This window comes from Somniosus microcephalus, chromosome 4 (assembly GCF_052327205.1).
Source record: "Somniosus microcephalus isolate GS21.2 chromosome 4, FLI_Smic_1.0, whole genome shotgun sequence".
Taxonomy (NCBI): Eukaryota; Metazoa; Chordata; class Chondrichthyes; order Squaliformes; family Somniosidae; genus Somniosus; species Somniosus microcephalus.
Genome location: NC_140990.1, coordinates 117945418 through 117968369, shown reverse-complemented (window position 1 = coordinate 117968369; position 22952 = coordinate 117945418).

The window sequence follows — 22952 nt, the reverse complement described above, 5'->3', positions numbered from 1 at the left end:
ACACTATAAATGGTAGGACACTGAGAATTGCAGAAGATCAGAGGGACCTTGGCGTGCATGTCAACAGATCCCTGATGGTAGCAGGCCAGGTAGATAAGGTGGTTAAGAAGGCAGACGTGAAACTTACCTTTATTAGCATAGATTACAAGAGCAGGGAGATTAAGCTTGAACTGTATAAAACATTAGTTAGGCCGCAGCTAGAATACTGCATGCAGTTCTGATCACTTCATTACAGGAAGGATGTGATTTCCCTGGAGGGGGTGCAGCGGAGATTTACGAGGATGTTGCATGGCTGGAGAATTTTAGTTATGAGGAACGATTGGATAGGCTGGGGTTTTTTGCATTCGAACAGAGGAGGCTGAGTGGAGACCTAATTGAGGTGTATAAAATTATGAGGGGCCTAGATACAGTGAATAGAAAGGACCTATTTGCCTTAGCAGAAAGGTCAATAACCAGGGGACATAGATTTAAAATAATTGTTCCGAGGTTAAGAGGGGAGTTGAGGAGAAATGTTTTCAACCAGAGGGTGGTGTGGGTCTGGAACACACTGCCTGAAAGGGTGGTAGAGGCAGAAACCCTCATCACATTTACAGAGTACTTGGATATGCACTTGAAGTACCCTAACCTACAAGGATACGGGCCAAGTGCTGGAAAGTGGGATTAGGGTGGGGAAGTCATAGTCATAGAGTCATAGAGTTATACAGCACAGAAAGAGGCACTTCGGCCCATCGCGTCCGCGCCGGCCATGAAGCCCTGTCTAATCAAATCACATTTTCCAGCATTTGGTCCGTAGCCTTGTATGCTATGGCATTTCAAGTGCTCATCCAAATGCTTCTTGAATGCTGTGAGGGTTCCTGCCTCTACCACCCTTTCAGGCAGTGAGTTCCAGATTCCAACCACCCTCTGGGTGAAAAAGATTTTCCTCAAATCCCCTCTAAACATCCTGCCCCTTACCTTGAATCTATGCTCCCTTGTTATTAACCCCTCTACTAAGGGGAAAAGTTCATTTCTATCCACCCTATCTATGCCCCTCATAATTTTGTATACCTCAATCAGGTCCCCCCTCAGTCTTCTCTGCTCCAAGGAAAACAACCCCAGCCTGTCCAGTCTTTCTTCATAGCTGAAGCGCTCCAGCCCAGGTAACATCCTGGTAAATCTCCTCTGCACCGTCTCCAAAGCAATCACATCCTTCCTATAGTGTGGTGACCAGAACTGCACACAGTACTCCAGTTGTGGCCTTACCAGCGTTTTGTACAGCTCCATCATAACCTCCCTGATCTTATATTCTATGCCTCGGCTAATGAAAGCAAGTATCCCATATGCATTTTTAACCAACTTATCCACCTGTTCTGCTGCCTTCAGGGATCTATGTACATGCACACCAAGGTCCCTCTGATCCTCTGGCCTAGAAATTGGGTTGGGGCACCAAAGTGGTGCAAAAGTCACCTGAGCGCAGGATTTAGCGCAGTGATCGGAGTAATACCGATCGCCAGAAATTCAGTTTCAGTGCCACTCAAGGGACACGGGGCGAGGCTCGAGGCACTCCACGTCCCTCTTAGGGCGCTGAAACTGATTATCGCAGCGCAACGTGCCGCAGCGCCACACGCTGCGGCATGGCACACTGCGGTACTGCAGGCCTTCCTCCCACTTTTAAGGGGGAGGTGCCTGCAAAAGCGTGATCCCCGCTCGCGAGTGCCAGCAAATGAGCCCGGCACCAAGGAGAAGTGCCGGGCTCTCGGGAAACAGCCGGCAATGCTGCTGGGGGGGGGGTTAGGAGGCCGGGGACGGAGGTGCTGGCAGGCGGCCGCCGAAAAAGCGGCCGCCCCGCACCTCCACCTTAACTTGCGCTGCTGCTGGCACAGTAAGGCCCCGTGAACTGCGGCAGTAGCAAATATCGTGAACGGGGCATGAATGGGGCACTGCGCACACCGATGATGTCATCAGTGGTGGTGCAGTGCAAATGCCTAATGCCACCATTAGCGCCCCTACTGAATATCGCGGGAGACACAGCCAGTGGTGCTACAGCCACTGACTGCCTCTTTAGGCGCTAACAGGTGGCGCTACGCACCCAATTCCTCCCCCTCTGTCTTTCCTAGGGTCTTACCATTCATTGTGTATTCCCTTGCATTGTTAGTCCGTCCAAAATGCATCACCTCACACTTTTCAGGGTTAAATCCCATTTGCCACTGTTCCGCCCATCTGACCAACCCATCTATATCGTCCTGTAGCCTGAGGCTTCCCGCCTCACTATTTACCACCCCACCAATCTTCGTTTCATCTGCGAACTTACTGATCATACCTTTTACATTCACATCCAAATCATTAATGTAGTCCACAAACAGCAAGGGATCCAGCACTGATCCCTGCAGTACCCCACTGGAAACAGGCTTCCAGTCACAAAAACAACCTTCCACCATCACCCTCTGCCTTCTGCCACTAAGCCAGTTTTGGATCCAATGTGCCAAGGCACCCTGGGTCCCATGAGCTCTTACCTTCCTGACCAGTCTCCTATATGGGACTTTATCAAAAGCCTTACTGAAATCCATGTAAACCACATCCACTGCACTACCCTCATCCACACACCTAGTCAACCCCTCGAAAAATTCAATCAATTTGATCAGACATGATCTTCCCTTGACAAAGCCATGCTGGCTATCCCTAATTAATCCCTGCCTCTCCAAGTGGAGACCAATTCTGTCCCTCAGAATTTTTTCAAATAATTTCCCTACCACTGATGTTAGGCTCACTGGCCTGTAATTCCCTGGTTTAACCCCTACTACCCTTCTTGAATAATGGTGCTACGTTAGCTGTTCTCCAGTCCTCTAGCACATCCCCTGTGGCCAGAGAGGTTCTGAAAATTTGTGCCAGAGCCCCTGCAATCTCCTCCTTTGCCTCACATAGTAGCCTGGGATACATCTCGTCCAGGCCTGGGGATTTATCCACTTTTAAGCCTGCTAAATCCGCTAGTACCTCCTCCCTCTCGATGCAAATATATTCAAGGATATCACAGTCCCCCTGCCCGATTTCAATGTCCACATCGTCCTTCTCCATAGTGAACACAGATGCAAAAAATTCATTTAAAACCCCACCTACATCCTCTGGCTCTACACACACTTTGCCACTTTGGTCCCAAATGGGCCCTACTCTTTCCCTAGTTATCCTCTTGCCCTTAATATACTTATAAAACACCTTAGGATTTTCCTTTATTTTGCTTGCCAGTGTTATTTCAAGGCCCCTCCTCGCTCTCCTAATTTCATTTTTAAGTATCCCCGTGCACTTATTATACTCCTCTAGGGCTTCCTCTGTCTTTAGTCCTTTGTATCTGGCAAAAGCCCTCCTTTTTTTCCTAATCCATTCTCATATATACCTTGACATCCAAGGTTCCCTGGGCTTGTTGGTCCCACCCTTGACCTTTACGGGAACATGTTGCCATTGTCCTCTCTCAATTTCCGTTCTGAAAGACTCCAATTGCTCCGATTTGGATTTTCCTTCAAGTAGCTGATCCCAGTCCACATTGGCCAGATCTTGCCTTATCATATTAAAATCGGCCTTCCCCCAATTTAGAACCTTTATCTCCGGTCCATCCTTGTCCTTTTCCATGACTACCTTAAATCTCACTGAATTATGGTCACTGTCACCAAAGTGCTCCCCCAGTAAACTTCTACAACTTGCCTGGCCACATTCCCTAGAATTAGGTCCAGGACCGCCCCCTCTCTTGTAGGACTTTCTACATGCTGGCTCAAAAAGCTCTCCTGGATGCACTTTAAGAATTCTGCACCCTCTGAATCTTTCACACTCTGACTATCCCAGTTAATATTGGGGAAGTTGAAATCCCCCACTCTAGTTACCCTATTATTTGCACACTTCTCTGAGATTTGCCTACATATCTGTTCCTCTATCTCCCCCTGGCTGTTTGGGGGCCTATAGTACACTCCCAGCAAAGTGCTAGTCCCCTTTTTGTTTTTAAGTTCAACCCATATGGCCTCATTAGAGGAACCTGTTAAAATATCATCCCTCCCTACAGCAGTAATTGTCTCCTTAATTAATATTGGGACACCCCCTCCTCTTTTACCCCCCCCTCTGTCTCGCCTGATGATTCTATACCCCGGAATATTGAGCTGCCAGTCTGGCCCCTCCCTCAACCATGTCTCCCATGTGTTCATCAACAACTTCAGTTCATCTACCTTATTCGTAAGACTACTTGCATTAAAATAAATAAAACTCTTTGACAGAGGGAACGGACAAGATGGGCCGAATGGCCGCCTTCAGTGCTGTAAATTTCTATGATCCTCTGATTAGCCGGAGGCCGACAGCCTTTGGTCAGAAATCAGCAGCAAGAACAATGAGTGAGTTTCTTGTCCCGGCCCGGGGCCTTTAGTCTGAAATAAGCAGCAAGAACAATGAGTGCGTTTCCTATTCTGGCCCCGGGGGCCTTTGCTCAGATTCAGCAGCAATAACAATGATTGAGTTTCCTGTCCCAGCCCCCGGGGCCTTTGGTCAGAAGTCAGCAGCAAGAACAATGAGTGGAGTTTCCTGTCCCGGCCCCCAGGGCCTTTGGTCAGATTCAGCAGCAAGAACAATGAGTGGAGTTTCCTGTCCCAGTCTGGGGCCTTTGGTCTGAAATCAGGAGCAAGAACAATGAGTGAGATTCCTGTCCCGCCCCCGGGGGGACCTTTGAGTCTGATTGTTTTCGCAAGCACTGGATGAAACGATCATTGTGGAATTCGGGTGTTTTCTATTAAATTACTAGCTGGAGTGCCCGGCGGTACCGAGGGTTTTTTGAGGGCATGTTGTTATGAAAAAAGTAGAAATAATTTTTATATATATAAATGAGTTTGTCTGTCTGACTGTCTGTGTGGGAAGGAGAGAGAGAGAGGGGGAAAGAGAGAGAGACAGATGGGGGGTGGAGAGAGGCCTGGGGATCGAGAGAGAGACTGGGGGGAGAAGAGAGAAACGGGGGAGAGAGGGGGAGAGTGGGCAGGAGAGAGAGACTGGGGGGAAGAGAGAGGGAGACTGGGGGAGAGAGAGAGAGAGAGACGGGGGGAAGAGAGAGAGCCTGGGGAGGAGAGAGAGAGAGACTGGGGAGAGAGAGAGATTTAGACACTGGGGGGGAGGGAGAGAGAGAGACTGGGGAGAGAGAGAGAGAGAGACTGCGGGGAGAGAGAGACTGGGGGGATGAGAGAGAGAGAGACTTGGGGGAAGAGAGAGAGAGAGAGAAGGGGGGAAGAGAGAGAGAGAGACGGGGGAGTGAGAGAGATAGAATGGGGGGAAGAGAGAGAGAGAGAGACTGGGGGGGAGAGAGAGAGAGAGAGACTGGGGGGAGAAGAGAGAGACAGGGGGAAGAGAGAGAGAGACTGGGGGAGAAGAGAGAGACGGGTGGAAGAGAGAGAGAGAGAGACTGCTGGATTTAGTTTGGGATCAGCCTGGAGAGAGAGGGGTGCAAGGAGCACCTCAGGCCTGGCCCGATGGACCCCTGCAAAGGAGGGAAGGAAGGAAGAAGTCGAGCTCTCCCTCCCTCTCCCACCCCCTCACTCTTTCCCTCCCTCGCCCTCTTGCTCTCCGTCCCTCTCTCTCTCCCTGACCCTCTCTCTCTCCCCTCTCTCTTTCCCTGCCCCTGTCTCTTCCCTCTCCCCCTCCCTCCCCGCTCTCTCTCCCTCCCTCTCTCTCCCTCCCTCCCCTCTCCCTCACTCTCCCTCTCCCCCTCTCCACTCCCTGCCTATCTCCCTCCCTCCCCCATCTCTCTCCCTCCCCCTGTCTCTCCCTGCTGTTCTCTCTGTCCCTCTCTCCCCTCTCCCTCCCTCCCCTCTCCCTCCCTAGCGCCTCAGGCCCGGACACTGAGCCGAGCCCCGGGACTGGGCCAAAGGGGGGAAAGGCCAAGTCCCCGGCCCATGGCCACAAACGGAGCTGGGCCCCGGGACCGGGCCGAGGGGGGGAAAGGCTGCATCTCCCGCCCATGGCCGCAAACAGAGCCGAGCCCCAGGACTGGGCCGAGGGGTGGGTAAGGTCAAATCCCCGGACCGCGGGCGCAAATGGAGCCCAGCCCCGGCACCGGGCCGAGGGGAGAAAGCCCGAGTCCCCGGCCGCAAATGGAGCTGAGGCCCGGGACCGGGCCGAGGGGGGAAAGCCCGATTCCCCGGCCGCAAACGGAGCAGAGGACCGGTCCAATGGGGGGAAAGCCCGAGTCCCCGGCTGGGGCCTCCAGCTCCAAAAGGTGGGGAGACCTTCCCTGGAAGACAAATGAGTTCCCTAAATACCATTTAAAACTGAATTAATTTGTTCTTTTCCTTAGTTCCCTGTATTAAAGTTCAGTTTTTTAAGCACCCCATAGCTAAGAAGACAACTGCACTACATGATCTGGCATTAAGCCATATAGAACAGGTAGGTGGCAGCTGTTAAAAAGTGAATAAAAGTAATAGCTGAGGTAAAGATGGCCGAATTAACGGCACTTTGAAAGATTAGGCCCCGCCCACACACGCCATGAAATGCTCCCTGTGACGCAGCACGCTTTCCCCGTAGGATTCCTCAACCTTCACGTCACTCAATGCTAATGAGCGGATTTCACCCGTATGATTGGCCAACCGCTAATGAGCGGAATTTTGAACGTTTTTTGTCTACTGTCCAAATAATTTTGTCTGACCAAAAAGTAATCATAATTTAATAGGACAAAGTCAGCATGGTTTTATGAAGGGGAAGTCATGTTTGACAAATTTGCTGGAGTTCTTTGAGCAAGTAACATATAGGGTGGATAAAGGGGAACCAGTGGACGTAGTGTATTTAGACTTCCAAAAGGCATTTGACAAGGTGCCACACGAAAGATTATTGCTTAAGATAATAAATCACGGGATTGGGGGTAATATTCTGGCATTGATAGAGGATTGGCTATCTAAAAGAAGGCAGAGAGTTGGGATAAATGGTTCATTCTCAGACTGGCAATCAGTAACTAGTGGTGTTCCGCAGGGGTCAGTGCTGGGTCCCCAACTCTTTACAATCTATATTAACGATTTGGAGGAGGGGACCGAGTGTAACATATCAAAGTTTGCAGATGATACTAAGATGGGGGGGAAAGTAGTGAGTGAGGAGGACATAAAAAAACTTCAAGGGGACATGGACAGGCTAAGTAAGTGGGCAGAGATTTGGCAGATGGAATACAATACTGGAAAATGTGAAGTTATGCACTTTCGCAGGAAAAATCGTAGAGCAAGTTATTATCTTAATGGCAAGAAACTGAAAGTACTGAAGTACAAAGGGATCTGGGGGTCTTGGTGCACGAAACTCAAAAGGTTAGTATGCAGGTGCAGCAAGTGATTAAGAAGGCCAATGGAATGTTGGCTTTCATTGCTAGGGGGATAGAATATAAAAATAGGGAGGTACTGCTTCAGTTGTACAAGGTATTGGTGAGACCGCACCTGGAATACTGCGTACAGTTTTGGTGTCCATACTTAAGAAAGGACATACTTGCTCTCGAGTCAGTACAAAGAAGGTTCACTCAGTTAATACCGGGGAAGAGGGGATGGACATATGAGGAGAGCTTGAGTAGATTGGGACTCTACTCATTGGAGTTGAGAAGAATGAGAGGCGATCTTATTGAAACATATAAGATTGTGAAGGGGTTGGGTCGGGTGGATGCAGGGAAGATGTTCCCGATGATGGGTGAAACTAGAGCTAGGGGCATAGTCTTAGAATAAGGGGCTGCTCTTTCAAAACTGAGATGAGGAGGAACTACTTCACTCAGAGGGTGGTAGGTCCATGGAATATGCTGCCCCAAAAAGCTGTAGAAGCTACATCATTACATACATTTAAAACAGAAATAGACAGTTTCCTAGAAGTAAAGGGAATTAAGGGTTACGGGGAGTGGGCAGGAATTTGGACATGAGTCAAGATTCGGATCGGTCATGGCCCTATGGGTAGCGGAGCGGGCCCAGGGGCCATGTAGACTGATCCTGCTCCTGTTTCGTGTGTCTAACTCTGTTAGATGCAGGAGATGGTTCTGTGATAGTGGATTGGCAGTTAGGATCAGATCAGCCATGAACTTATTGAATGGCGGAGCAGGCTCGAGGGCCGATTGACCTACACCTGCTCCTATTTCTTATGTTCTTATGTTCTTATGTAAATATGCCTAGGACACCCCTCCTAATCATAACATTTCTTTTGATATAACCTATGTGTAGGTACGCCCTATAACTTTTGAGTGATGCCCGGTCAGACAGACAGACAGACAGACACCACTATCCTTTTATATATATAGATAGACTAGCTGGGGGGGCCTGGCGCTGCCAAGGCTTTTTTGTAAAACGGCAGTTTACAGGGCCGCACGATTTACGGCCGGCCGCTGCCGCTCCCCCGCTCTGTGTCTCGAGCCGAGCGGTTGTGAGGCCCGGCCCGAGTGACCCCAACTCACCTCCCGCTCCGGTGGGCCGGGAGCGGGATAATGTGCCAGAGCCGCACTGTGGGGGTTTGTTGTGGTGGTGCTGTCGCTGTCGGTATTTAAAAAATGGCGGCGACGTTTCTGGAGGCTGCAGGATCAGGCCCGCCCACACATGGAATGAAATGCCCCCCGTGATGCAAGAGAGAGAGAAACGGGGGGAGAAGAGAGAGAGACAGAGGGAAGGAGAGAGAGACAGAGAGAGGGAAGGAGAGAGAGACAGAGACAGAGAGGGAAGGAGAGAGAGACAGAGAGAGAGAGGGAAGGAGAGAGAGATGGGAGGAGAGAGAGAAAGACAGAGACAGAGAGGGAAGTAGAGAGAGAGACTTGGGGGAGAGAGAGAGAGACGGGGAGAGAGAAAGTGTAGAGTGACTGGGGGGAGAGAGGGAGAGAGAGAGAGACGTGGAGATAGAGAGAGGTACAGAGGGACTGGGGAGATAGAGAGAGAGACTGAGGGGGAGAGAGAGAGCAACTGAGGGGGAGAGAGACAGAATGGGGTAGAGAGAGAGAAACAGGGGGAGAGAGAGAGAGTAGAGAGACTGGGGGGAGAGAGAGGAGAGGAGACTGGGAGAGAGAGACTGGGGGAGAGAGTGAGAGAGACCGGGGGGAGAGAGAGCGAGAGAGACCAGGGGGGAGAGAGAGAGAGACTGGGGGAGAGAGAGAGCGATTGAGGGGGGGAGAGAGAGAGAGAGAGATGGGAAGAGAGAGAGAGTTCGGGGGGAGAGAGACTGGGGAGATAGAGAGAGAGAGACTGAGGGGGAGAGAGAGAGCGACTGAGGGGGAGAGAGTGAGACTGGGGGAGAGAGAGAGACGGGGAGAGAGAGAGTAGAGAGGACTGGGAGGAGAGAGAGGAGAGAGACGGGGAGAGAGAGAGAGAATGGGGAGATAGAGATGAGAGAGAGAGAGACAGGGGGAGAGAGAGAGAGTCTGGGGGAGAGAGAGAGAGAGAGAGACGGGGGAAGGGAGAGAGAGACTGTGGAGAGAGAGAGAGAGACTGGGGAGATGGATAAAGAGAGAGAGAGAGAGATTGACTGGGGGGAGAGAGAGAGATCGGGGAGGGAGAGAGGGAGAGACTGAGGGGAGAGAGTGAGAGATGGGGAGAGAGAGAGAGAGAGAGACTTGGGGGGAGAGGGAGAGAGTGGAGGGAGAGGGAGAGACTGGGGGAGAGAGAGAGACTGGAGGAGACAGAGACTGGGGAGAGAGAGAATGGAGGGTAGAGAGAGAGAGACTGGGGGGAGAGACTGGGGGAGAGAAAGACTGGAGGAGAGAGAGAGAGACTGGGGGGAGAGAGAGAGAGTCGGGAGAGAGAGAGAGAGAGTAGAGAGACTGGGGGGAGAGAGAGGACAGAGACTGGGGAGAGAGAAAGAGAGACTGGGGGAGAGGGAGGAGAGAGACTGGGGAGAGAGAGAGAGAGACTGGGGAGAGAGACGGGGGGAGAGAGATAGAGAGACTGGGGGAGAGAGGGAGAGAGATGGGGGAAGGGAGAGAGACTGGGGAGAGAGAGATAGAGAGACTGGGAGCAGAGAGAGAGACAGCGAGACGGGGATCGAGAGAGCGATTGGGGGAGAGAGAGACACTGGAGGAGGGAGAGACAGAGACTGGGGAGATAGAGCGAGAGAGACTGAGGGGGGAGAGAGAGAGCGACTGAGGGGGAGAGAGAGAAACTGGGGGAGAGAGAGAGAGATGGGGGAGAGAGAGAGAGTACAGAGACTGCGGGGAGAGAGAGGAGAGAGTCTGGGGAGAGAGAAAGAATGGGGAGATAGAGAGAGAGAGAGAGAGAGAGACTGGGGGAGAGAGAGAGAGACTGGGGGGAGAGAGACGGGGGGAGAGAGAGAGGCTGGGGGAGAGAGAGAGAGAGAGAGACGGGGGAAGGGAGAGGGAGACTGGGGAGAGAGAGAGAGACTGGGGAGATAGATAGAGAGAGAGAGAGAGAGACTGGGGCGAGGGAGAGACTGGGGAGAGAGGGACTTAAGGGGAGGAGAGAGAGACTGGGGAGAGAGTGGAGGAGAGAGAGGACAGAGACTGGGGAGAGAGAAAGAGAGACTGGGGGAGAGGGAGGAGAGAGACTGGGAGAGAGAGAGAGAGACTGGGGAGAGAGACGGGGGAGAGAGATAGAGAGACCAGGGGGCAAGCAACCTTAGATCTGTCCTGTGTAATGAGACGGGATTAATTAAAAATGTCCTAGTAAAGGATCCCCTTGGAATGAGTGACCATAACATGGTTGAATTCCATATTCAATTAGAGGGTGAGAAGGTTGGATCTCAAACAAGCGTGCTGAGCTTGAATAAAGGAGACTATGAAGGTATGAGAGCGGAATTAATTAGAGTGGACTGGGAAAATAGATTAAAGGGTAAGACGGTACATGACCAGTGGTGTACATTTAAGGAGTTATTTTACAACTTCCAAAAAAAAATATATTCCACTGAGGAAAAAAGGGTGTAAAAGAAAAGATAGCCATCCGTGGCTAAGTAAAGTAATTAAGGATAGTATCCGACTAAAAACAAGGGCATATAAGGTAGCCAAATCTAGTGGGAGGATGGAAGATTGGGAAGTCTTTAAAAGACAGCAAAAAATAACAAAAAGATTGATTAAGAAAGGGAAGATAGATTATGAAAGTAAATTAGCAAAAAATATAAAAACAGACAGTAAAAGTTTCTATAGTTATATAAAAAGAAAAAAGGGTGGCTAAAGTAAATGTTGGTCCCTTAGAGGATGAGACCGGGAAATTAATGGTGGGAAACATGGAGATGGCAAAAACACTGAACAATTATTTTGTATCAGTCTTTACAGTAGAGGACACTAAGAATATCCCAACACTGGACAAACAGGGGGCTCTAGGGGGGGAGGAACTAAATACAATTAAAATCACTAAGGAAGTGGTACTTGGTAAAATAATGGGACTCAAGGCGGATAAATCCCCTGGACCTGATGGCTTGCATCCTAGGGTCTTGAGGGAAGTAGCGGTAGGGATTGTGGATGCATTGGTAATAATTTTCCAAAACTCACTGGACTCAGCAAAGGTCCCGGCAGATTGGAAAACTGCTAATGTAACACCCTTATTTAAAAAGGGTAGTAGGCAGAAGGCTGGAAACTATAGACCTGTTAGCCTAACATCTGTGGTTGGTAAAATGTTAGAGTCCATTATTAAGGAGACAGTAACGGGACATTTGGATAAACATAATTTAATAGGGCAAACTCAGCATGGTTTCATGAAGGGGAAGTCATGTTTAACAAATTTGCTTGAGTTCTTTGAGGAAGTAACATACAGGGTGGATAAAGGGGAACCAGTGGACGTAGTGTATTTAGACTTCCAAAAGGCATTTGACAAGGTGCCACACAAAAGATTATTGCTCAAGATAAAAAATCACGGGATTGGGGGTAATATTCTGGCGTGGGTGGAGGATTGGCTCTCTAACAGAAAGCAGAGAGTTGGGATAAATGGTTCGTTCTCAGATTGGCAACCAGTAACTAGTGGTGTTCCGCAGGGGTCAGTGCTGGGTCCCCAACTCTTTACAATCTATATTAATGATTTGGAGGAGGGGACCGAGTGTAACATATCAAAGTTTGCAGATGATACAAAGATGGGATGGAAAGTAGTGAGTGAGGAGGACATAAAAAACCTGCAAAGGGACATAGACAGGCTAAGTAAGTGGGCAGAGATTTGGCAGATGGAATACAATACTGGAAAGTGTGAGGTTATGCACTTTGGCAGGAAAAATCATAGAGCAGTTATTATCTTAATGGCAAGAAACTGGAAAGTACTGTAGTACAAAGGGATCTGGGGGTCCTGGTGCACGAAACTCAAAAAGTTAGTATGCAGGTGCAGCAAGTGATTAAGAAGGCCAATGGAATGTTGCTTTTATTGCTAGGGGGTTGGAATATAAAAACAGGGAGGTATTGCTGCAGTTGTACAAGGTATTGGTGAGGCCGCACCTGGAATACTGCATACAGTTTTGGTGTCCATACTTAAGAAAGACATACTTGCTCTCGAGTCAGTACAAAGAAGGTTCACTCGGTTAATCCCGGGATGAGGGGGTGGTCATATGAGGAGAGGTTGAGTAGATTGGGACTCTACTCATTGGAGTTCAGAAGAATGAGAGGCGATCTTATTGAAACATATAAGATTGTGAAGGGGCTTGATCGGGTGGATGCGGTGAGGATGTTCCCAATGATGGGTGAAACTAGAACTAGGGGGCATAATCTTAAAATAAGGGGCTGCTCATTCAAAACTGAGATGAGGAGAAACTTCTTCACTCAGAGGGTGGTAGGTTTGTGGAATTTGCTGCCCCAGAAAGCTGTGGAAGCTACATCATTAAATAAATTTAAAACAGAAATAGATAGTTTCCTAGAAGTAAAGGGAATTAAGGGTTATGGGGAGCGGCAGGAAATTGGACATGAGTCTAGGTCGGAATGGTCATGGCCCTGTGGTAGTGGAGTGGGCCCAGGGCCGTGTAGCCTTGTTCTGCTCCTACTGTGTTCTAATTCTGTTAGATTCAGGAGATGGTTTTATTCCTGTTCCTGGCTGGGGTGGAGATCGCCCTTACAGAAGGTAAGTACTGTAGAAAATATAGGGACAGAGTGATCTCCTGAAGAATTTCGATCGCCTAGATGGGTCGGAGAGGATTTCCCAGATTTTTTCTCCCAAATTGGCCATTGGGTCTTTATCTGGTTTTTCGCCTCTCCCGGGAGATCACATGGGTTCGGGGGGATGCAGAGTGATAGAAGATTTGAGGTTAGGATCAGATCAGCCATGATCTTATTGAATGGTGGAGCAGGCTCGAGGGGCCGATTGGCCTACTCCTGCTCCTATTCTATGTTCTTATGTTCTTATGTAAACTGGGGAGAGAGAGAGAGTCTGGGAGAAAGAGTGAGATGGGGTGAGAGAAAGTGTAGAGAGACTGGGGGGGGAGAGGGAGAGAGAGAGAAACGGGTAGATAGAGAGAGAGAGACTGGGAGAAAGAGAGAGAGATTGAGGGGGAGAGAGAGCGACTGAGGGTGAGAGAGAGAGAATGGGGTAGAGAGAGAGACAGGGGAGAGAGAGAGAGCAGCGAGACTGAGGGGAGAGAGAGGAGAGAGACTGGGGAGAGACAGACTGGGGGAGAGAGAGAGAGAGAGACCAGGGGGGAGAGAGAGAGAGACTGGGGGAGAGAGAGAGCGAATGAGGGGGGAGAGAGAAAGAGAGAGATGGGGAGAGAGAGTGAGGGGAGACTGGAGGAGGGAGAGAGAGAGACTGGGGAGATAGAGAGAGAGAGACTGAGGGGGGAGAGAGAGAGTGACTGAGAGGGAGAGAGAGACTGGGGGAGAGAGAGAGAGACGGGGAGAGAGAGAGAGTAGAGAGACTGGGGAGTGAGAGAGGAGAGAGACTGGGGAGAGAGAGAGAGAATGGGGCGGTAGAGAGAGAGAGAGAGAGACTGGGGAGAGAGAGAGACTGGGTGAGAGAGAGAGACTGGGGGAGACAGTGAGAGAGAGAGACGGGGGAAGGGAGAGAGAGACTGAAGAGATAGAGAGAGACTGGGGAGATAGAGAGAGAAAGAGTGAGAGCGAGAGAGAGAGTGGGGGGGGGAGAGAGAGAGACCGGGGGGGATGGTGGGGAGAGAGAGAGTGATTTGAGGGGAGAGAGAGAGAGATGGGGGAGAGAGAGAGAGGGACTTGGGGGGAGAGGGAGAGAGTGGAGGGAGAGGGAAAGAGTGGGGGAGTGAGACAGAGAGACTGGGGGGAGAGGGAAAGCGTGGGGGAGAGAGGGAGCGAGAGACGGGGAGAGAGAGACTGGGGGAGAGAGAGACTGGAGGGGAGCGAGAGAGAGGCTGGGTGGAGAGACTGGTGGAGAGAGAGACCGGGGTAGAGAGAGAGAGACTGGGGGGAGAGAGAGAGACTGAGGGGGGAGAGAGAGCGACTCAGGGGGAGAGAGAGACTGGGGGAGAGAGAGAGAGACGGGAGAGAGAGAGAGGGAGTAGAGAGACTGGGGGGAGAGAGAGGAGAGAGACTGGGGAGAGAGCATTAGAGACAGGGGGCGAGAGAGAGAGAGGCTGGGGAGAGAGACAGGGGAGAGAGAGAGATAGAGAGACTTGTAGACAGAGAGAGAGATAGAGAGATGGAGAGCGAGAGAAAGATTGGGGGAGAGAGAGAGACTGGAGGAGGGAGAGACAGAGACTGGGGAGATAGAGAGAGAGAGACTGAGGGGGGAGAGACAGAGCGACTGAGGCGGAAATAGAGAGACTGGGGAGAGAGAGAGAGATGGGGGAGAAAGAGAGCGAGTGGAGAGACTGGGGGGAGAGAGAGGAGAGAGACTGAGAGGGGAGAGAGAGAGCGACTGAGGGGGAGAGAGAGAGACTGGGGGAGAGAGAGAGGGAATGGGGAGATAGAGAGAGAGAGAGAGAGAGACTGGGGGAGAGCAACGGAGGGAGAGAGAGAGACTGGGGGAGAGAGAGAGAGAGATGGGGAAGGGAGAGAGAGACTGGGGAGATAGAGAGAGAGAGAGAGCGCGCGAGAGAGAGTTGAGGGGAGAGAGAGAGACTGGGGGGTGGGGGAGAGAGAGAGAGACTGAGGGGAGAGAGAGAGAGATGGGGAGAGAGAGAGAGAGACTGGGGGAGAGAGAGACTTGAGGGGAGAAAGAGAGAGACGGGGGAGAGACTGGAGGAGAGAGAGAGAGACTGGGGGAGAGAGGGAGAGACTGCGGGAGAGCGAGATTGACTGTGGGGAGAGAGAGAGAGACTGGGAGAGAGAGAGACTTGAGGGGAGAGAGAGAGACTGAGGGTAGAGACTGGAGGAGACAGAGAGAGAAACTGGGGGAGAGAGGGAGAGACTGGGGGAGAGAGCGAGACTGGGGGGGAGAGGGATAGAGTGGGGGAGAGAGAGAGAGACTGGCGGTAGAGAGAGACTGGGGGAGAGAGAGATTGAGGGGAGAGAGAGAGAGACTGGGGGGAGAGACGGGAGGAGAGAGAGAGAGACTGGGGGAAAGAGGGAGAGACTGGGGGAGAGAGCGAGAGACTGGGGAGAGAGAGAGAGACTGGGAGAGAGCAAGAGAGAGACTGGGGAGACTGAGAGTGACTGAGGGTGGAGCGAGAGAGACGGGGAGAGAGAGAGATATATTGGGGAGATAGAGAGAGAGAGTGAGGGGGGAGAGAGAGAGCGACTCATGGAGAGAGAGAGACGGGGGAGAGAGAGAGAGATGGGAGAGAGAGACAGATTAGTGAGACTGGGGGGAGAGAGAGGAGAGAGACTGGGGAGAGAGAGGAGAGAGACTGGGGAGAGAGTGAGAGACTGGGGAGAGAGAGAGAGAGACTGGGGGAGAGAGAGGAGAGAGACTGGGGAGAGAGAGAGAGACTGGGGGAGAGAAAGAGAGACTGGGGAGAGAGACGGGGATAGAGAGAGAGAGACTGGGAGAGAGAGAGAGAGATTGGGAGACAGAGAGAGAGGGATAGAGAGACGGTGAGCGAGGGAGAGATTGGGGGTGAGAGAGAGAGACTGGAGGAGGGAGAGACTGGTGGAGAGAGAGAGATGGAGAGAGAGAGGCTGGGAGCGAGAAACTGGAGGAAGGAGAGTCTGGAGGAGAGAGAGAGACTGGGAGACTGGGGGAGAGAGAGAGACTGGGAGATTGATAGAGAGAGAGAGAGAGAGAGAGAGAGAGAGAGTGAAGGGGAGAGAGAGAGACGGGGAGAGAGAGAGAAACTGGGAGAGAGAGAGAGAAAGAGAGACTGGGGGAAGAGATAGAGATAGAGAGACTGAGAGACAGAGAGAGAGAGACTGGGAGACAGAGAGAGAGATAAAGAGATGGGGAGACAGAGAGAGATTAGGGGAGAGAGAGGGAGAAGGCTAGAAATTCGAGAGGGAGGGAAGGAGAGAGAGAACGAGAGAGAGAGAGGGAAGGAGAGAGAGGGAAGGAGAGAGAGACAGACAGAGACAGAGAGGGAAGGAGAGAGAGAGACTGGGGGGAGAGAGAGAGAGACGGGGAGAGAGAAAGAGTAGAGTGACGGGGGAGAGAGGGAGAGAGATAGAGACAGGGAGATAGAGAGAGAGAGGCTGGGGAGATAGGAGACTGAGGGGGGAGAGAGAGAGCGACTGAGGGAGATAGAGAGACTGGGGTAGAGACAGAGAGACAGGGGAGAGAGAGAGAGTAGAGAGACTGGAGGGAGAGAGAGGAGAGTGAATGGGGAGAGAGAGACTGGGGGAGAGAGAGAGAGCGACCAGGGGGGAGAGAGAGAGAGACTGGGGTAGAGAGAGAGAGCGACAGAGGGGGGAGAGAGAGAGAGAGAGACGGGGAGAGAAAGAGAGACTGGGGCAGAGAAAGAGAGAGACTGGGGAGGTAGAGAGAGAGAGGACACACAGACGATAAAATGAAACTGGCTATCCTAAAACTCTTCAACTTGTTTCTGAGTGTCGGTTACTTCCCTGATATCTGGAACAAAGGACTCATAACGCCCATATACAAAAGTGGGGACAAAGTCGACCCAAGTAACTATCGAGGCATCTGTGTAAACAGTAACCTGCGGAAGGTATTCTGTAGCATCATAAACAAAAGACTTATAAACTTCCTTGAGGAGCACAATGCCTTGAATAAAAGCCAAATTGGATTCCTGCCAAACTATAGAACATCAGATCATACCTTCACCCTACAGACCCTAATTGACAAACACGTTCACCATAATAAAATCAAAATCTACGCATGCTTTATAGATTTCCAGAAGGCTTTCAACTCCATCTGGCATGACGGTTTATTCCTGAAACTTATCGAAAGCGGGGTAGGGGGAAAAACATATGATGTAATTAAATCAATGCATACAGACAACAAATGTGCAGTTAAAATTGGAGTCAAACAAACAAAATACTTCCAACAGGGGCGGGGTTGACGCAGGGCTCGCCCATCTCACTGACACTCTTTAATATTTACATAAATGAACTGGCAAAACTACTTGAACATTCTACAGCACCCGGCCTCACCCTATATGAATCCAAGGTTAAATTCCTCCTCTATGCAGACGACCTGGTTCTGCTGTCACCAACTAAAGAGGGTCTACAGCAGAACCTGGATCTGCTGGAATCGTACTGGCAGACTTGAGCCCTGACAATAAATCCCCAAAAAACCAAAGTCCTTGTGTTCCAGCAAAGATCCAGACATCAGGAACCCAAAATAAATTTCTCAAAAGGAACAACCAAAATTGAACAAACCACTAACTACACATACTTGGGCTTAAAAATCAGTTCTACAGGAAACTTCAAACTGGCTGTGAATGAACTGAAAGAGAAAGCAAGAAGGGCTTTCTATGCCATTAAAAAATCAATCCAAATAGAAATCCCAATTAGCATTTGGCTCAAAATTTTCAAATCAGTAATTGAACCAAATGCACTCTATGGCAGTGAGGTGTGGGGACCGCTAACACAAAAAGAATTTGCAAAATGGGACAAACACCCAATTGAGATCCTACATGCAGAATTCTGTAAAAGTATCCTCCGGACTCAAAGGAAAACAGTAAACAATGCATGCAGTGCAGAACTAGGCCAATATTCATTTATAATCACTATCCAAAAAAGAGCCACCAAATTTTGCAAACACCTAGAAATGAGCAACCCCCAATGCTATCACTACGACGCCCTGAAATGCCAAGAGATGACCATAAAGAAGAATACCCTCAGTCAACTAGTCCTGGGACTCAGTGAAGTAACTAGTAACACTACTAACAATAACCAGCCCCAGGACAGTGACAGCATAACACAAAGAATTCGACCCAACACAATCGTCGCTAAGCAAAAGGAAAAATATTTGACATATTGGGCAGAAACAACAAAAACCCAAAGCAAACTCAATTGCTACTTGGCCATAAACAGACAATACAACATAGCTGATTACCTGACCATGGTAAAGGACAGCAAACTGAGAAAAATCTTGACAATGTACAGACTTAGTGAACATAGCCTGGCGATTGAAAAAGGTAGACACAGGCAGACCCGGCTGCCAAGAGAGGACAGGATATGCTCTCACTGCAGTCAGGGAATGGTGGAGACAGAGATGCACTTCCTCACAGCTTGTAGAAAATATCAGGGCATAAGGGAGAATTTCTACCCAAAATTTACAATAATATGCCCGGAATTCAGAAATTTGAATGACGACCAAAAACTCCCATACCTACTAGGAGAAGAGAGAAATTGCGTAACACTAGCGGCACACTATGTTACAGCTTGCCATAAACAGAGGGGCAACCACTAAAGATAAGATAAGAGTATATATAAATTATATGAAAGTATATTTATACACTCAGGGATATATCTGTTTATACACTGTATGGATAGATCTGTATTTTTGAGAACAAACATGAATGTTTTCCGATGCTTTGGCAACATAAGATGTAACTTGTCACGCCAATAAAGCGATTTGAATTGAATTGATTTGAGAGACTGGGGGGGGGAGAGAGAGCGACTGAGGGGGGAGAGAGAGAGAGAGAGGGAAGGAGAGAGAGAGAGGGAAGGAGAGAGAGAGGGGGAAGTAGAGAGAGAGAGGAAAGGAGAGAGAGAGAGGGAAGAAGAGAAAGAGAGAGCGACTGAGGGGGGAGAGAGAGAGAGAGGGAAGGAGAGAGAGAGAGGGAAGGAGAGAGAGAGATGGAAGGAGAGGGAGAGGGGAAGGAGAGAGAGAGAGGGAAGGGGAGAGAGAGAGGGAAGGAGAGAGAGAGAGAAGGAGAGAGAAACAGAGAGAGCAAGACGGAAGGAGAGAGAGAGAGATGGGGAGAGAGAGAGAGACTGGGGGAGAAAGAGACTTGAGGGGAGAGAGAGAGAGACTGGGGGGAGAGACTGGAGGAGAGAGAGAGAGACTGGGGGAGAGAGGGAGAGACTGCAGGAGAGAAAGAGAGACTGGGGGAGAGAGAGAGAGAGACTGGGAGAGAGAGAGACTTGAGGGGAGAGAGAGAGACTGGGGGGAGAGACTGGAGGAGAGAGAGAGAGACTGGGGGAGAGAGGGAGAGACTGGGGGAGAGAGTGCGAGACTGGGGGAGAGGGAGAGAGTGGGGGAGAGAAAGAGAGACTGGGGGAGAGAGAGACGGGGTAGAAAGAGACTTGAGGGGAGAGAGAGAGAGTCTAGGGGAGAGAGCGGGAGACTGGGGGAAAGAGAGAGAGACTGGGAGAGAGCGAGAGAGACTGGGGAGACAGAGAGCGACTGAGGGGGGAGCGAGAGAGACGGGGAGAGGGAGAGAGAGACTGGGGAGATAGAGAGAGAGAGACTGAGGGGGGAGAGAGAGAGCGACTCATGGAGAGAGAGAGACGGGGGAGAGAGAGAGAGATGGGAGAGAGAGAGAGATTAGTGAGACTGGGGGGAGAGAGAGGAGAGAGACTGGGGAGAGAGAGAGAGACTGGGGGAGAGAGAGGAGAGAGACTGGGGAGAGAGAGAGAGACTGGGGGAGAGAGAGAGAGAGACTGGGGAGAGAGACGGGGATAGAGAGAGAGAGACTGGGGGAGAGAGAGAGTGAGATAGATTGGGAGACAGAGAGAGAGGGATAGAGAGACGGGGAGCAAGAGAGAGATTGGGGAGAGAGAGAGAGACTGGAGGAGGGAGAGACTGGAGGAGAGAGAGAGAGACGGAGAGAGAGAGAGACTGGGAGTGAGAGACTGGAGGAGGGAGGGTCTGGAGGAGAGAGAGAGACTGGGAGACTGGGGGAGAGAGAGAGACTGGGAGATAGATAGAGAGAGAGAGAGAGAGAGTGAAGGGGGAGTGAGAGAGAGACGGGGAGAGAGAGAAACTGGGGGAGAGAGAGAGAAAGAGAGACTGGGGGAAGAGATAGAGATAGAGAGACTGAGAGACAGAGAGAGAGACTGGGAGACAGAGAGAGAGATAAAGAGATGGGGAGAGAGAGAGAGATTAGGGGGAGAGAGAGGGAGAGGGCTAGGAATTCGAGAGGGAGGGAAGGAGAGAGAGACAGAGAGAGAGAGAGGGAAGGAAAGAGAGGGAAGGAGAGAGAGACAGACAGAGACAGAGAGGGAAGGAGAGAGACAGACTGGGGAGAGAGAGAGAGACGGGGAGATAGAAAGTGTAGAGAGATGGGGGAGAGAGGGAGCGAGTTAGAGACAGGGAGATAGAGAGAGAGAGACGGGAAGATGGAGAGACTGAGGGGGGAGAGAGAGAGCGACTGAGGGAGATAGAGAGACTGGGGTAGAGACAGAGAGACAGGGGAGACAGAGAGAGTAGAGAGACTGGGGGGAGAGAGAGGAGAGTGACTGGGGAGAGAGAGATCGGGGGAGAGAGAGAGAGCGACCAGGGGGGAGAGCGAGAGAGACTGGGGGAGAGAGAGAGAGAGAGCGACAGAGGGGGGAGAGAGAGAGAGAGACGGGGAGAGAGAGAGACTGGGGGAGAGAGAGAGAGAGACTGGGGAGATAGAGAGAGAGAGACTGAGGGGGAGAGAGCGACTGAGGGGGGAGAGAGAGAGAGAGAGGGAAGGAGAGAGAGAGAGGGAAGGAGAGAGAGAGAGGGAAGGAGAGAGAGAGGGGGAAGTAGAGAGAGAGAGGGAAGGAGAGAGAGAGAGGGAAGAAGAGAGAGAGAGCGCGACTGAGGGGGGCGAGAGAGAGAGAGAGAGGGAAGGAGAGGGAGAGAGGGAAGGAGAGAGAGAGATGGAAGGAGAGAGAGAGGGGGAAGGAGCGAGAGAGAGGGAAGGTGAAGAGAGACAGAGAGGGAAGGAGATAGAGACAGAGAGAGAGGGAAGGAGAGAGAGAGAGAGAGAAGGATAGAGAAAAAGAGAGAGAGAGAGACGGAAGGAGAGAGAGAGAGGGAAGGATAGCGAGAGAGGGAAGGAGAGAGAGAGAGAGAGAAAGGGAAGGAGAGAGAGAGAGTCAGAGAGGGAAGGAGAGACAGAGACAGAGAGGGAAGGACAGAGAGAGACAGAGGGAAGGAGAGAGAGAGAAAGACTGACCTGGACCCCTGCGATATCAACGCATTCACTGTCAGGCAGCAATCCCCCCTCTCAGACCATAACCAAATAAATGTGTACCTTAAACTTTCTGCCCAAACTACAGACACAAAAAAGGAACACAGTAAGCTACATAAAATAAACCAGACATACAGATGGGCCCCAGACAGTGGAGATAAATTCATCACAGCACTAAATTCACCTGATCTCACAAGTAAAATTTCAAAATTTAAAGAAAATCTATATGAGATCACCAGAGATGGTGTAAACACGGCCATAGAGGATATAAATATGATCTTCCATGAGGCAGCTGTAAAAGCCGACCTCGTGAAACAGAAGAGGAAGCATCACAAAAGACAAAATAAAAATATGAAATGGTTTGACCACGAATGCAAAAATGCCAGAAAAGACCTGAGAAAAATATCAAACCAAAAGCATCGGCAACCAAACAATCCGGACCTACGTACTAGATACAATGAAACCCTCAAAAGATATAAACACACCATTAGGAACAAAACACAAAACTATACCCACAAAATACTCGAAGAAATTGAAAACTCCACCAATCCAAAACAATTCTGGGAAATGTGGAATAACCTGAGTACAACACAATTGCAAGCATTACCAATCCAAGATGGCGACATCTGGAGAACACATTTTGAAAACCTCTACAAAGACATCCCAAAAAACAAAACAAACCCAAGTCAACATCAGGTCACAGAAAAACTCCACACATTAGAAGCAACAATTAAAGACAACCAAAACCCTCTAGACTCCCCAATCACATGGAAAGAACTGGCCACAAAAACAAAATCTCTCCACCTAAAGAAAGCCTGTGGCCCAGACAACATCAAAAATGAAATGCTAAAGTTCAGCAATATGGAGATGCAGGGTGCGATACTCAAACTATTCAACATCATATTACGCTCAGGCTGTTTTCCCGATATCTGGTGCCAAGGACTAATCTCCCCCATATATAAAAGTGGAAACAAATCAGATCCAAATAACTACCGCGGCATCTGTGTCAACAGTTGTCTAGGGAAGTTATTCTGCAGTATTCTAAATAGTAGATTACTTGATTTTCTTAACAAACATAATATCCTCAGAAAAAACCAAATAGGCTTTCTTCCAAAACACCGCACCGCCGACCATATCTATACCCTTCACACCCACATTGAAAAACATAAACACCAAACAAAAAATGGGAAAATATTCGCCTGTTTCATCGACTTCAAGAAAGCCTTTGACTCTATATGGCACGAAGGGCTCTATTATAAACTTCTTCAGTGTGGAATAGGGGGCAAAGTCTATGACCTTATTAAATCAATGTATCTGAAAAACAAATGCGGGGTCAAAATTGGAGACAAACGCACCGATTTCTTCACCCAGAGAAGAGGCGTCCGACAGGGCTGCAATTTGAGCCCGACCCTGTTCAACATATACATAAATGAATTAGCAGACATTCTGGAGCAAAGCGAGTCACCAGGTCTCCGTCTCCTGGATGGAGAAGTGAAGTCCCTGTTCTATGCGGACGACCTGGTTCTGCTGTCTCCCACAGAACAGGGATTACAGCAACAACTAGACCTACTCGACAAATACTGCCAAAATTGGGCTCTAACAGTAAATCTAAAGAAAACCAACATCATGAT